The following is an 11,744-nucleotide window of genomic DNA, read 5'->3' on the forward strand; positions in this document are numbered from 1 at the left end:
CTGGATAGAGTCTATGAAGATCACTCCATGGTCCTCTGCTAACATTTTAAGAGGAAGAAGAGGAAAAAGAAAACACCAATAAATATTTTTGCGCACCTAGGTCTCATGGTGGTTGAGAGCCCAGACTCTGGCCTGACAATGGTGCCATCACTTCCTCCTTACATGACCTTACAATTAGCCTGTCAGTGTCAGTCTTCACATCTGTCAAATGGGAAAACTTCCTTGTGGGGCTATTATGGGGTTCAGATGGGACCACATATGCGAGTCTTCATTAAATCTACGTTGGTGTGGCTGTTACTGTTTTCACTTCTCTGGGAACGATATCTTGCTCCGTGTGTGGGCCACAGAGGTGTGGAACTTGTAGTCCGTACTCTCGAGATGCTTAATGAGGCAAACCCTCCATACGCCGCAGCTGGATAATACAACCATGCACGTAGCTGTGAACCCACTGGCTTAATCCAGGGGCTTAGCCGAGGGAGATACCGTCGTCCTGGAGGGCTTCGTGAGGCATCCCAGACCGAAGGGGAAACCAAGCAGATGGGGGAAAGCCAAAGGGATATAGAGGGGGAATCCAGCGAGGCTCTTGTGCGGCAGTGGGGTTAGCTGAGCCTGGAAGGTGAGTGGGACAGACCAGAAATCTGACATTCCGTACTAAACCCTTCATCCTGTTTGCCAGTTGTTTTTCATAGTTTTCTTTGGAAATATTCTAAACAGGAGCTGGTTGGAGTCCAAACTGGCAACTGCCAGCAAGGCATTTCATAGAAGTCTCATGTTTCATCTTGGAAATTCATGTGATTCTTGTGTCCTGCTTAACAATGTCTCTGTGTTTATTTTTAATATAAAAATCATCTTTTATATTAAAATTATTAAAGGCATTTTTATATGACTTCTATATTACTTCATATTATTATTTTTATAATAAAATAATTACAAGTATTTTAAGTTACTTATCACTGAGTGAAAGGGAAGGACCTGGTATGTTCTTCTCCAGGCTCCCTTCCCCCAGGCACATTGCCTTGCACTCCTGTGGGATTGCAGGCTCTGGTGTGTGACGGGGTCACGCAGGGCTCGAGAGGGCACAGGAGAGGCCCCGGGAACCTGTGATGAGGGCTCCCTGGAAGTGGTGAGCACAGACACCTCAACGTCTGCAGACACAAGTTCAAATCCAGGCTTTGTCACTTATTGGCTGTGTGCCCTGGCCAAGGTGTAACATTTCTCAGCCTCAGGGGCCTTAGTATGATGGGGTGGCAGTGAGTGTAAAGGGAGGGAAGGAATGGCTGTGTCTTCTCTTCCAAACCTTCCCACCATTCCCCGGGACATTCATGTGGTCTAAGTTCCAGTTGCCATGTCTGTAGAACGGGAAAACTTCCTCACAGGGTTATTACATGGTGCAAATGAGATCACACAAGAGTATGCAACAAAATTGAAGTCACTTAAATGACCCCAAGTGGCTCCCATATTTAAAATAATATCCCTCCCATCTCCCTTCCAGGTAGCTCTTCTCTTTTTTCTTAACTCTTTAAAGATTAGCAAAGTTTTCCTAACTCGCTGTCTGTACTTCTACCTCCTATTCTCTCCCGAATCCAAGACTCCCCAGCTTTTGCTCCCACCACCCCAAGGTCTGCCTCCCAAGGTCATCAGAGACCTCCTGACTGTGGGATCTCACCATCAGTCTCTTGGGAGAGCAGCCACCACTAGCACTCTCTTCTTTTTGAAATCTGTCCTTATGGGGCACCTGGGTGGCTCAGTTGGTTGAGCATCTGACTCTTGATTTTGGCTCAGGTCATGATCCCAGGGTCATGGTAACAATCCCTGTACTGGGCTCCACACTGAGTGTGGAACCTGCTTGAAATTCTCTCTCTCTCTCTCTCTCTCTCTCTCTCTCTCTCTCTGTCTCTCTGTCCTTCTGCCCCTCACCCACCCCCCAGCTCCCCCACCCTCGCTCTCTCTAAAGGAGAAAAAGAAAAAAGAAAAAAGAAATAAATCTGACCTTCCTCTGGGTTCTGTGGTACCCACCCTCCTGGTTTTCTTCCTGCCCCTCTGGCTACTCCTTCTCAGCCTTCCTCCTGACCTTCCTCTTCTGTTGCAGCTTGACAGTGGATTTTCTCTGGGTCCTGTGTTCATCTTCTCACTCCCTATGCTCTCCTGGGTCATTTCATTAACTCATGGGGTGAATTATCATCTGCAGCCTGAGGCACTTTCCAAGCCCCAGACCACTGTGGTCACCTGCCTCTCTGGAGCCTCTACTTGGATTCCCCTGCTCCAAACTCTTCAACTTGCTTCTCTTCTGTGTCTCACTTCACAGAAGTGACTGTCACCACCACTCGGCTGCCCAAGACGGTCGTCCTTGACTTGGTCTTATTCCCCACATGAAGTAAACCACTAAGTCCTAATTCCGTCTCCCAAAGTGCTTTAGAGTCTCTTACTTCTCTCCCGTCCAATGCCATTCTGTCCATCATGTCTTATGTGGATTAGTCCGGAAAGTATTGTAAAAGGCCATGGTTTGAGAGAGTTCAACTCAAATGTTCAGAAATGGTTGGTTTGTTGGGACTTTTAGGTGAATTACACTTTCCTTTTTAAAAAAATGCTTATTTATTTTTGAGGGAGAGCAAGAGAGAGCACGTGGGAGCAGGGGAGGAGCAGAGGGAGAGGGGGACAGAGGATCTGAAGCAGGTTCCGCGCTGACAGCAGAGAGCCCAATGCAGGGCTTGAGCTTAACAACTGTGAGATCATGACCCGAGCTGAAGTCAGATGCTTAACCAACTGAGCCATCCAAGTGCCCCAATAACTACACTTTCTATACTAGCTTAACCAGAAAAGGTAAGTTCAGAGAATCAATAGATAAAGAAGACACACAGGAATCAGGGAATTTATGGGCACCTCAGGGACCAGACCCGGACACCTGGGCCTTCCAGAACACACACACACACTCTCTCTCTTCTCTTTGCCTCATTCTCTCCTACTTCATCTGGTCTTTCTCCACACAGAGGGGAACATGGCCACTGACAGCCTTGTACTCACATTCTAGCCTTGGACTCACATTTTCTTGTGTCACCAGGAAAGGACTTCTACAGGCTCCAGCCAGAAGAATTGAAATTGGCAGCTATTGTCATTGTCATATGACCTTCCTGAATCAATCACTGTGGTAAAGTGCAGTGATTGTTGTAACCTGGCTCATGGGCCTCCCTCGGCAGTCAGAGGTTCAAGGTCTGTGACCGGAAGTGTCAGGGGTGGGAGGTGGGTGCAGACTGAACAAAGACAACAGTTACTTTGTTGCCCAGTGCACACACCCTCTTCTCCCCATATACACAACTTCAAAAATGTTCCTACTTAAGATAATACCACATTGCTCACACCTCCCCCTGGGAGACAACCAGAAGTCTATTGAATACCCTTCGCCCTCAGGGCTGGATGTGCACTGTGTGACCTCGTGAAAAGAGAAATGTGCCCCTCAACACACCCTATATATAACCTTTTTGGGGGAGGGACAGAATAACAATAGAAGCTTCCATTTAAAAAAGGGGAAAGGGAACAGGAGATGACAGCCACTGGCTCAGAGGATGCATGTCCTGCTGGTCAGGAACAGTGAGTAAGCAGGCAGACATGTTTGCCAACTCACTACCCCAGGTGAGCCTTGGTTGGCCACTGTGGCTTCCCTGTGCTCTGCTTGCTGGAGCCTCCATCTGGGGTTCGCCTTTGCCACACCTGAGGCGTGCTGGTCAAGATTTTGCTGCTGGCGCTGGGCCTTGAGGCCCACTCCCTCCTGGAATGGGCTTGGGGCCTGGGTTTGCCTTGGGGTTGATATAATTGTAAGCTCCTGAGTGTCCAGCCTAGAGTATCTCTGCAAATAAAGTTTAATCAAACTCTCCCTGATTACATATAGGGGAGATTTATTGACTGTTAAGTCATGATGTTTGAATCTGGACCCAGTCTTGCCTCTTAGCCACCCCCCCGCCCCCCCCCCCCCCACACACACACATAATGGCTGAGATCCAGGGAGCAGAATTGATTTGCTTCCTGTCAGGCCCTCCCCCAACATTTATGGGGCTGGGGCAAGAGCATGAAAAGAGGGCTTTGGTAGACCCCATCTCATTTCTGTCCTGCACAACAGGGCCTCCTGCTTGCACACAGGCAACTCAGGGGACATATCCAAGCTTTGGTCACCCCCACCTCTATCAGCTATCTCTTAGTAGCACCATGGGCCCAAAGGTCTGTGACCTGCAAGCACAGGGTCCTCTCAGAAGAATGACTCAGGGAAGGGGTCCTTACGGGAGCCCAGGAAGCAGGCTCTGGCCATTTGGGCAGGACATTCTGTGATCGTGGGTGTTCAAAGCAAGGTCTAGAAGGGGGTCCCAGGCTCCTGGTGGACACATCCTCTGGGTCCCCTGGGCTTTTCATCCTGTAGGGAAGTCAGATTTCTTCCAGAGGGAAGTCAGATTAGGACATTTTAAAGCACAGAGGGTCAGGACAGGGCCCTCACTGCCCAGCTCGAAAGCGTGTTCTTCTTCTGTCTCCAGGCTGCTCCCCAGAAAGTGACATTTAATCATGGCCAGGAATTGCCAGTCTCTTTTGGTAAGGAGTGAATATATACTAGAATGTGTTTGGAAAGGGCCTGGGGATAAGACTTCCCCCATTTCTCATCATCCTCCCAGTTTGTTGCTTCCTAGTCAGGACATTAATTTTAATGCAGGGACAGAACTCAGCTGAAAAAGTGACCTCCGGGCTGGTCCTACACCTGGGACTTCTGAGGGGGGTGTGGTGAGTCAGGTCATGGGACAGTGACAAGAAATTGGCAGAATCCCTCTCCCTGCATCCTGCCTCCTGCCTCTGAGTCTCCCTCTGGTCCATCCTATCAGCAGAAGCTAACAGGCTGAGGAGAAACTGCTGAAGGCAGAAAGAGATTCTCAACATGCCCATGCATCCCATGTTAACATGAGCCAGGAGCACAGCCGGAGCCCTCCCACAGCCTGGCATTTTCTGCCATGTGTGTCCCAAAGCATTAGCCATGGGGATGCAGAGTTTGGGTCATCACATCAGTTAGTAGTTTAACCCCATGTAGCGAGTAATATCAGATTCCCAGCCTGGGATGTGGGGGGGGCAGGGGTGTCCTCCCTTGGTTCCCCACCCCCTCTTGACTCAGCCTGTTCCATCCACTAAGTGTGTCACTTGAATATTCCATTATCAGTTTTTTTTTTTTTTAATGTTTTTATTTTTGAGAGAGAGAAAGAGACAGAGTGCAAGCAGGGGAGGGGCAGAGAGAGAGGGAGACACAGAATCTGAAACAGGCTCCAGGCTCTGAGCTGTCAGCACAAGAGCCCGACGCAGGGCTCAAACTCACCAACCACGAGATCATGGCCTGAGCTAAAGTTGGAGGCTCAACCCACTGAGCCACCCAGGTGCCCCTTCTATATCAGTTTTGGTTGTTGGTCACAGCAACTGAAACTGATTCTAACTCATTTAAGTACCCGTTTATTGGAAAGTCATGGGGCTAGTTCACTACATGAAAGTTAATAGTAATCTGGCCTTGGGAGAGGGTGGGGGGTAGGCCCTGGGGGAAGAAGCCAAGATCACATGAAGGTTGCATGGCCTTTCTCCACACCACTGCGGTGAGACCCAGCTCCAACTCCCTTCTACCCTGGATGTCTGTTCAAATTTCAAATTCCTGCAGGGCGGAATCTGATTGGCCCAGTTTGGGTCAGGTGGCTCTCCTTTGGGCCAATCCCTCTGACCAGGGGATTAGAGTCCAATGATTGGCCAGGTCGGAGCCCCTTGACTCTCAGGTGCCTGCGAGTAGGGTATTGAGGTTGGCGGCCCCAAGAGAACCCAGTGAATGGGAAGGAGCAGATCTCTTAAGGGAAGGGAGGTGCTGTTACCAGAAGAAGGTAGGAAGTATGTTGGGAAGATAAAAACAAAAATGGCCATTAGGGCAGGCAAGCTGGGATTTCAAGATTCTGGGAAGAGGAAGTAACCGTATTCTAAATAGCATGGAGGAGGGAAGCCTACAGCCTGCCCGGCGGCACAGGCACGCACCTGACTTGGCTCCTTGGTCCTCTCTGGCTGGCTTCTCGCTTCACTTCCATGTGCTCAGCATGGAATGTGTTTTAATCATGCGCTGTCCTTGGCTTCCTCTTGTACATCCCTCCTCCTCCAGCCCCCTCCTCTTTCCTTTCCTTTGCGTGACAGCTCCCCTAGTGCCGAATGACCTCCTTTCTTGGATTCGTCCACCAAAACTGGTCTTTCTAGAACCCCTTTCCTATATGATTTGTTCTTGCTGACTATTAGGTGGGAAGAATCCAGATAAACGAATTCCACCAGGTTTTTATTGTCTGAGATCTTAACGAGTTGCAGCTGTCACAACATAATGCTCTTTCACTGAGAATTCGAGGGAGAAATTTTTGATTGCGTGGGCGGCTGCTGGCGAAGCCATCATACGGCCTTGGTACCTCTCAGATCATGCAGGTGGTGGCCTGATCTGGCCCAGGTGTGGCTGTGCTGATTCTGACACCAAGGGCATGCACTTCCTTCATGGACCTGACACTGAGTCCTGGGACGGTAGATCCCACCTTGCAGCCTGGAAAGAAATACTGCTTTACGTTAAATTACAAGCGGTATTAAGCACACAAAGTCTGTCTGCACGGATCAGTTGGCCAAATATACACGGGGGTGACATTCAGAAACTTTAACTGCTCTGGCAAGGATACTGACCAATCAGATCCAGGATGCTGAGGAAGGGGGCTCCCCACGCCTGGGGCTGTGACAGGCTGTGAGGGGCAGGGCTGCAGGTGACAGGATACTTTCCACGAGGAATGTGAAGTTCAGAGGCAGGACAAGCGGTGCACATGTGGACATTGGAGGAGGCCCCCAGAAGACAGAGAAGCAAAGCTGTCCTCACACAGTGAGTGGAGGGGTGTGGGGCAGGGCCTGGGGACTAACAATGTTATCCTTCTTCTTTTGGGTTTTTTGTGTCTATGAAAAATCTAATTAGCCATTTCTAAGTCTTTCCTACAGGTGAAAAGAAATAATCACATGGCAGCCCATGAGGATGGCTAAGATGAACTCTGTACCATGGCCTTGGCAGTGAGACAGGTGGGAGTGAGGTGGGAGACGGTGGCTGTGAAGGACTGACTCAACATAGCAAAGCTTTGGGCATTTAAAGACTAGGTTCTCTGCCACAGGCCCTTCCTTCTGCCCCTGACCACCTTCTTTGTACTCTGGTGTCACTGTGAATTTCAGGGCCCGCCAAGACATGGCTCATTTCTTTGGACCTTAGCAGTGGTTCTAGAAACGGTGGTAGTCAGGGGACCCAGGAGGAACCCAAATGAGCCTCCAAAGCCAAGTCCCGATGACCCAGGGAGAAAATGTGCCAGAACAATGGCAGAGTCTCACCTCCTCCAGGAAGCCATCCAGCTTCTGTTAGTCTCTGGGATTTCTGAGCTTGCAGTTGCTTTTATGTAGGAGAGCACATTAGAATCATCTGGAGAGCCTTTAAAGATTCAGGATGGGATAGGACAATTGTATTTTTTCAAAGATCCTTGTGCATAATTCTGATAAATGCACTTGGTTGACAAACATTATGGAACACTTATAAGAGTGCCTGGGAGTTGAACTTGCAATATGGAGCCCTTGCAAGAAATCTAACTCTCAAACTGGCTTCGTTTGGCTAGTACAGTGTTTAAAAATATCTGAGGGGCTCCTGGGTGGCTCAGTCAAACATCTGACTCTTGATCTCAGCTCAGGTCTTGATCTCAGGGTCCTGAGTTCAAGCCCTGGGTTGGGCTCTGCCCTGGGTGTGAATCCTACTTAAAAAAAAAAAAATCGGAAATGTGAATGCTTTGGTAGGCTTGGGGTGGGGTGTGCAATTTTCAGTTATCCACAGTCCCACTGTTCCCTTTTACTTCATAACCAGGTGCTTTGCTTTTTTTCATCGCTTGTGACACATGAGCACTTGTACATCTGGGACACTGTTCTTCACATGGACACATTGGGCGGCAGCCCGCTTATCCCAGTGGGGTTGCCCCAGCTCCGAGTGTTTCTGAGGCTGCTTTTTAGGTACTGCCTTCACCATAACTTTATTCCACACACAAGAAAATCAGTCTTCTCCCTCTGTAGCCATGTTATGATTATTCTTTAAAAATGACATCCTCGGGGTGCCTGGTGGCTTAGTAAGTTGAGCATCTGGCTCTTGGTTCCGGCTCAGGTCACGATCTCATGGTTTATGAATTCGAACCTCATGTCGGGCTCTGCACTGGCAGCACAGAGCCTGCTTAGAATTCTCTCTCCCTTTCTCTCAGCCCCTCCCCTGCTCTCTCAGAAGGTCTTCCTGGAAAGGTGTAAAATTTTACCTGAAATTGACACTCCAGAGTTAGCTAACTCTGTCTCCACAATATGATACAGGAAAGGCTTCTTATCCATTCATTCAGGACATAATGATTCTCTAGAAGTTTGAGTTCCAACAGCTCGGTGCCATCTGAGTTGCCATGGAGACCTTGTAGCCTGTTAAGAGCCCAGGGTTGGGACTCGTCTAACCAAGCACCGTCCCATAGACATATGATATGAGCCGCAAATGCAAGTCATATATGCGATTAAAATTTTCTTGTGACCAAATTACAAACTTTTTAAACGGTGAAATTAATAATATCTTTTATTTAACCCAATGTATACAAGGTATTGTCATCTTGATGTTTAATAAATATACAAAATTATTGAGATATTTTGCTTTTTTTTTTTTGGTCTTATATGTTTGAAATCCAATGTGTACTTTTGAACACACCTCAGTTTGGGCTGGCTTTATTTCAGGTGCTGCGTGTGGCTACTCGCTCCCACAAATCTGGCTGAGAGGCCAACATGGGGTCTCAGAGTGTGGAATTGCCGCTCCTACGACCTGCCCGTATGTGCTCTTGTTCCCCCAAGATGTGCTTGCTCTTGGGTCACTGACTCATGCTCGAGCTGCCGTTTGTTTCCTGTGGTCCGAGGGACCTAACCCTAGCTAGATTTCCTGACACTGTGCCAACTTTCCTCTCTGCTTCATTTCTTCCCCTTCAAGTCCTTGCATGTCACTGTGATATAATTCAAAGCTTCTAAGGGCTAGGATCCAATGGACCCAACCCAAACAGGAAACTGGCTTTCTCATTGTTTATTTGGAGCCATAAAGCAGAAAATGTCAGACACTTGTTTTCAATGCTTCATTGAGCTGGAACTGAATTGAAACTAACTATTTCCAGTGGGGCCTTCTGACATGGAATGATTTAGAAGCTTCAACTGTTAGATCGAGAGGGCTAATTAAAACATGAATTGACCCTAAACTTTCCTTGCTCTGGTCAGTATCACTGGCTGCCTCACCTTTTGCTTAGCATCTTGTTAGTCAGAGGCTACAAGATTCCTGTTAGTCAGAAGCTGGGGTAGCCTAAAGTACTCTGGGAATATTCCAGCCACTATTCCACAAAGCATCTCTGCGTAAAAGGTCTTGGTTTAGGTCTCTGTCCCAAACCCCTTTGTAAATCCCACAATAGACAATCTTGTCTGTCACCACATAGCTCTCTTCAGTGTGGTCTGGGCACGACGGTACTGTATACTGTGTGGTATTGTATACTCTGTACCACTGTGGCAGACATGTTTGTCTGCTTGTCCAATAGCCATCTTCCTGCGTTCCCTGCAATATGGCGGAGCTCACCTGCTACAGTAGGGGCTGACAGTGTCACATGCATGCTTTTACAGACTCCTTTGCAGCCAGGAATGGCCTTATGACCCTTTTATGCCAAAGGGACACAAGTGAAAGCATTTTGGGAAAGATTTTCCTCCCTGATAAAGAGAGAGAGACATGAAAGAATGACTGTCTTGCAACTCTGGTTGCCTCCTTCTTCCTGATGTGGTTGTGAGGTTTGTAACAAGACAGCTGTTTTGGGACCGTGAAGTAACAAGCCCGGGGATGAAAATGAAGTCTTCTGAGGATGTTGCGAAAGAGGAGGAGGATAGAAAGAGACTGCATCCTTGATGACATCACTGAGCAGCTGCACCAAACTTGGAGCAGAACTTTCTACTTTTAGGAATGAAACTACTGTTGTTTAAAGTACTTTTGGGCAGGTATTCTCTTACTTGCTGCCAAAAGCATGCTAACTGGTATGGATGCCTGGCATTTAGTGATATATTCTTGTCTTCTGTTTCTTAGAAGGAGGAAGTCACTGAAACACTGTTGCTTCAACCTCGTTGGCCAGCTACCTCTTACATCCTCATCATCATGCTACTCCCTTTCCTCATTTACTGGTCAGTTCACCTCATAAGGTTCTGTGAGAGCAGAGGCTGTGACTGACTGGTTCACGATGGAAGCCCACTTCCATCATGTGATAGTCATTCAACAAATATTTGCCAATTCATGAGCCAATGGGGGCTATCAAGGAGGTAAGATCCTTAGAATTTGGCTACTGCCTAGAGGTGAGGGAATGAAGCTATGGATGATGGATGAACTGCTTCTGGATTGTACGGTTGGCGAGAGGATGCTACCTTGTAAGTTAGCACAGGGTGGAGAGCAGAGTCATTGAGGAAGATGAGTTTTGCCCTGGATGTGTTGAGATGGATACTTTTGGAACAGTCCCCATAGACGGTTGAACACCAGGTCTGGATTGAAGCTCTGGAAAGATGGGATTGGACGGGAAGATGTATAGCATGAGAGAAGTGATTCTTGGGTGCTGCCATCTCATTGTGTGGCACTGCCATCTACCTTGTTACCCAAGTGGGAATTCGGGAAGTCATCCTTAACACCTCCCTCTCCCTCCCTTCCCACGTGAATCCATTACCATGATTCCACTTCTTGTCTCTCACCCCCATAAACTTCTCTCTATCCCCCTGTTACCACTAGAGTTCAAGCCAAACCACATCTCCCCTGCACTACTGCAGTTGTCTGCTTGGTTTCCTGAAACCACTCCAAGCCCTTTCACTCACTGTAGTCCCGCCACATCAGTCTTCTCTCACTCCTATTTTTCTTTTTTTTTTTTTTTTTGAGAGACAGAGACAGCATGAGCAAGGGAGGGGCAGAGAGAGAGAGAGACAGGGAGAGGATCCCAAGCAGGCTCCATGCTGCCAACGCAGAGCCAGATGTGGGGATCAAACTCACGAAACCGTGAGATCGTGACCTGAGCTGAAACCAAGAGTCAGACGCTTAACCGACTGAGCCCCCCAGGTGCCCCTTCTCTCACTCCTTGAAAGCACCAATCCTTGTCTCAAGGCCTTTCTGCATGAGCTTCCATCTGCCAAGAACACTGCTCTCTCCATCCTCCAACTTCCTCCACCTGCCCATCTCTGGTCGACTCTAGGTCTTGGCCTAAACCTCACAACCTCACATACTCCTGACTCCATGCACCTTTGTAGCCTCAGAAATTTAAGTTTGTTGGAACACCATGGGGTGATTTGGCTTTTGGTGACATGTATGGGCAAAAAAGCCAACCAACTAACCAACCAACCAACCAACCAAATAAACAAAAAAACAAACAGCTTAAAAAACCCCTATTATCAAACTTGAATTATTAATTAAAATGAGAACTGTAACTATCCAGGGTCAGGAATTCACGAGTATGGACAAGTGCATTGTTTCCCCTAGAAGGCAAATCTACATAGGAAGCCAAATAGCTTGTGAGTACGGGCTCAGACAAGGAACATTAGCTGCTTGATCTAAATGATTATATTTGCTAAGCCATGATCCCTTCAGTGTGCCCATTTCTACCACAAGGGTCTCCCTAGACACCTGTTCCTAG

Source organism: Neofelis nebulosa, chromosome 11 (assembly GCF_028018385.1).
Source record: "Neofelis nebulosa isolate mNeoNeb1 chromosome 11, mNeoNeb1.pri, whole genome shotgun sequence".
NCBI classification, from domain to species: Eukaryota; Metazoa; Chordata; class Mammalia; order Carnivora; family Felidae; genus Neofelis; species Neofelis nebulosa.